Here is a 4,907-nt window from a genome sequence, read left to right as displayed (position 1 = left end):
CATAATTGATCAGGGTTCATATTCCTCACAAGAAGACACCATTGTCTCAACTAAATATTGATTAAGGATTTTGAACCTTCTCTTTTCAATGTGAACATTTCGGTCATAATATATGTGAATGGGGTTCATAGTAGTAGTAGTTACTGTGGGTTTTTTTTTGGAGGTTGCAGAGCCCTTCTAGAGGGATTTTGACCTTCGAGAGAAGGTAAATATTTTTAAAACCTTGTTCTCGAAGGGCAAGTAAAAAAATTTGCCCTTCTTAGAGAAAGGCATGATTTTACAAACCTTGCTATAGAAGGGTAGTTATGGCATGCATGTTTGGTCATTGTTGCAAGCACGGTTGATTGTGAGAGAGGTTTCTCCAAAATGAATCATATCAAGTCCAATGATTGCAATAGATTGTCACTCGAGATCTTGAATCAACTCATGTTCCTTTCATACAATGGTGCTAAGGACCCTACAGATATTGATTGGGATGTCATCTATGCAACGTGAGATGGATTAAAAACTGTAGCAACAGAGTTGATATAAGAAAGTATAAGTAATGGTGTGCTTTGATTGTATTGCTATTTCATCTGAGACTATGGATGATTGTAGAGCTATCTTGTTGCCTTTCTAGACTTTCTTAATTGATTGAGCTTTAGTCTCAACTTAGCATTGCAAATTTATTTTTGGTGATAGCATTATAATTTTTAAATACTTGAACAATTACTCATATGTTATACTAAATTTTAAATATTTTATCATCATATCATATCAGTATTATAATTTTTTTAAATTAGTGGACACGAAAAACCAACAAGATGGCTTATATAAATGTCATAGTTATTTATTTTTTCTCAAATACTATTCTATTAGGTAGAAATGCAAATTTTAGAATACATGTCTATGGAAGGTCAAAATTTTGAAAAAGCCCTTCCAAGAGAAAGGCACTTGTTCATGAGCCCTTCAATGGAAAAAACCTAGTGGACTTGCAAAAATAAACACTTGTTCATACCAATCTCAACATCCCGACGAAGTAAAAAGCACTGCACTGTAGAGCCACTACTGATAAATTGCAGGTTTCGTACTTGTGACCTTCCATTATTTAAGAACCCATCTCACTGACTGAGTTGCCACTTGAAGGTGACACGTGTGCATATAATGTCACTTGTTGATACCAGAAAATACTCAGCGAGTTCCACGCGATGTAAGTATCAGAGAAATTGCTTGTCTTATTAAATCTTCTTGGAAAAGAATGATGTGATCAGGCGGGGCTGGCACAGGAATGCGCTGGTGCCACCTGTCTGCCTCTCTCTCCGCGGCTATTTTGCGCGAATTTGAGGCTTTGTTGGTGCATGCCCTTCTCCTGCTCGGCCTTGGACCACTCCTGGGCATAGTAAGTTTCCTCCGTCGCGTCGCGCCTGTTGGAGGCCGGGAACAGCATCCCGCCCCATTGCGGGAAGTAGACAAACACAATGGGAAGCGTGCAGCATACTATCATGATGCCCATGTACTCGATGCCCACTTCCGTCGGGTAGCTGGAGCTCGTAAAGAAGAGCAGCTGCGTCAGCATCGAACCAAACGTACCCCCGGCGCCTGTCAAACCCGAGATCACGCCCAGGGACCAGCACATTGCATTGCAATTGATGATTATGTTGACGAGCCTCAGCGTTTGACACTTGTACTCATTCCGCATCGACAGTCGGCAGAAGATTGAGCGCACTAAGTCAATTTAGCACACGGTACTGCAGAACGCATAACTTATAAGTAATGTATAACAACTTGTACTAAATTGACCTTCTTGAGACGAATGGAATAATCCCGAAGGTTGCCCCTGCCCCTGCCTCCGCGAGGCATGAGAAGATTATCATTGCCGTTATTGCTCCCGCCAGGCTGCTCAGCTTCCCCAGTAGGATGCAGGATAGTCCTCCTAGCGTCTGAATGGTCCACAGCGTCCAAAGGCGCCCTCTCATCCCGGTGTACTTCGCCATCCAGTCGGACAGCACCCCCCCGAACGGGCGAGTCACCAGGTTAGCCATACCGAACATGGACGCAATGATGCCCGCTGAGAAGACCGGAGAGGATAGAGCCGGAGACTAGGGCGATCCCGGCGTTGCCGATCTTTTGCTTTGTGAGGTCCAGGTTGTCGCGGATGACGGGCAGCAGCGGCGCAGCCGCAAAGCTGGAGACGAAGCAGGTGAAGAAGGAGATCCACGACAGGTGAAAGGTTCGCATGTGAGGGTTTGCGAAAGACCAGAGCCTGATGGTGGTAGCCTTGTGCTCCGAGTTTACGGGGAGAGAGAAGCGGGCCTTCACCCTCCTCATGTCTTCATCATCTTCTTCAGCTAGCGCCTTCGACTTCTTTGCGCCAGGTGCGGCTAACGACAGAGCGAACGTAGGCTCGTGTCCTGTGACCCCGTGCATGGACATGCCAGGCTCGCCCACCACGTCTCCAATGCCAGATGTTGTCTGCTCCGCCATGGCGACTACACTAATACAATTACAACTCCTCCTCCTCCTTCAGGATATTCTCACAGTTAGTAGTACAGCTGCTGATCATCTGCTGCTGATTTGATTGCTTGCACTACTACAGCTTTTCTCGACTGATCTCCTGCCGCAGGCCGATTAGCTAATGGATGCGAGACAAGGTTAAGACGAGTGTGCTTCTTGCCGCTACCGGTAATCGTGACTCTAATATATACTTCCTGTAGCGATCATCTTTAGGCGCCTCGTCGCGTCGCATGAATTGGGAACTGCATCCTGCAATGAAGTATCCATTGAGACGATGAGATTCTAAAAGTTGCCTTTTCTCCGTACTAAGAATCAAAGAATACCAATATGGTACGGTATTGGAATAGCACCGCGCAGCATCATGCATGTACGGAGAGCCGGGACATTCTCTGCCTCTGTACTGCCCGCAATACGAATAAGGAGCTGGGACAGTTGCACGCTCTCACGAATCCAGAGCCCAGGGCCCAGGGCCCAGGCTATCCAAGTGCCCACCATTGCCGCATCAAGCGCGCATTTGCTTTCGCCACGTCTTCCATATACAATGATTTTTGAGATACCACGGCTCGGGCCGATTCGAATCATCATGGCCTCCTGAGTCCTCTCGTTGCCGTGGAGGTTGGAGATGCTGCTGACGTAACGCATGGTTTAACTCAAATACTCATAGACATGTCAACGCTTTCATAGGTCAACAACTCGAAACGTTCTCCTCCAGCACCCTCCATCCACCCCTCCAGCTCATCGAAGGCCACATTGTGTTTTCGTGTGAACAGCTTGAAAACAAATTTGTATTGATGTGATAGAGAAAAGAGAACTTAAGCGTTTGGGACACTCCTAATAACCTATCCTTTGAGAGGGACTTAGTAAGAGGATTAAAGTGTCATTAGAACAAACCCTTCCCAGTTATCAAATTTGGGAGGTGGAGCTTTCATGGGATGAAAACAAAAAGAGTCCCCAATGAAAAGAAAATCATGTTTACTATAGTTTTATTTTGGTTGTGGTTTAGGTAGCTACCTAACCACCAAAATCATAATGAACCTAATCAAAATGTTTCAAACATACCAAACGTAGATTTGAGTTTCCCAAACCTAGAGACCTTTTTCTACTCTCCCTTCCCTCTCTTACTCCCCCTCAACCTTCTCTCTCTCTCTCTCTCTCTCTCTCTCTCTCTCTCTCTCTCTCTCTCTCTCTCTCTCTCTCTCTCTCTGTGTGTGGGGCAATGGTCGACAAGGGAAGTGGGCATACATCATGTAACATGCAACAATGGGCTTGTAAGCTAAGTAGTGGGCATATTAGTGGGTGGGACTAAGTAGCAGCATCTCTCTCTCTCTCTCTCTCTCTCTCTCTCTCCATGTGGGGTAATGGTGGTTGAAATGGGTAGTGACTAGGTAGCAGGCAGTGGCCAATAACCGCTGTGCAAGGTGAGCAGCAATGGAACGACGTGCAAGACTAAGCAATGGTGGTGTTCGTGGAAGGTGGCGAAGTGGCGACCTTGGCAGTTATGAAGATTAGAGGCGGATATCACGAGAGAGAGAGAGAGAGAGAGAGAGAGAGAGAGAGAGAGAGAGAGAGAATAAATTTGGGAGAGAGAGGAGGAGAGAGAAGGAAAGTAAAAATCTATAGAGGGAGAGAGATTTAAACGGAATAAAATAATCTAGAGAGAGATTTAAAGAATTAGAAAATTTATAGAGAGAGATCCAAAGAATTAAAAAATGAGAGAGAGAGAGGAGGAGGAGAGAGAGGAAAAGTAAAAATTTATAGAGGGAGAGATTTAAACATAATGAAATAATCTAGAGAGAGAGAGAGAGAGATTTAAAGAATTAGAAAGTTTATTGAGAGAGATTCAAAGAATTAAAAAACGAGAGAGAGAATAAGACAATTTGCATAGAGAAAGAGAGAAAGAGAAGAAAAATGGGGAGAGAGAGAGAGATTTAAAGAATTAAATAATTTAGGGAGTGAGACAGAGAGACAGAATGAAGAAAATTAAGAGAGAGAGAGAAAGAGAGAGAGAGAGAGAGAGAGAGTCGCCACCTACATCATTCAAAGAAGACAAGCCGACTAGGGTAGAAGAATTAAGGCCCAAAGAAGCCTCTCAAAAAGTACATGGTGGTGAGAAAGCTAGGAAGCAAGACATCTTAGAAACCAAGAACAATGAAAACCAAGGAGAAAAAATGAGGTGATGAGACACTACAAGATACATGCATCATACCAATGTTCAAAGCGATGAAAATATTTTTTTTTAAATTCCATGTCGTCGCTAAATGCATCGGTATTAGCATCTCCATGGAATACGCAAGCCACTTACAATCCATTTGTAGTACAAATCTGACATATCTTATGTCAATCATGGGATTTTAGCCCTAATGGTTGGTCATCTTTAGAAAAAGTGAATATAAGAGAATGCATCATACCCATCG

General features: G+C 44.1%; 1 pseudogene; it reads right to left on the bottom strand.

Moving 5' to 3' along the window:
- Positions 1-865: 865 nt before the first annotated feature.
- LOC148035595 (high-affinity nitrate transporter 2.1-like) lies at positions 866-2,641 on the bottom strand (annotated as a pseudogene).
- Positions 2,642-4,907: the final 2,266 nt, after the last annotated feature.

The sequence above is a fragment of the Lygodium microphyllum genome, chromosome 5, assembly GCF_053477565.2.
Source record: "Lygodium microphyllum isolate KBCC chromosome 5, Lygodium_microphyllum_v1.1.10, whole genome shotgun sequence".
Classification (NCBI taxonomy): domain Eukaryota; kingdom Viridiplantae; phylum Streptophyta; class Polypodiopsida; order Schizaeales; family Lygodiaceae; genus Lygodium; species Lygodium microphyllum.
Note: the sequence above shows the minus strand (reverse complement) of the source record. Positions and strands in the feature narration are given on the sequence as shown.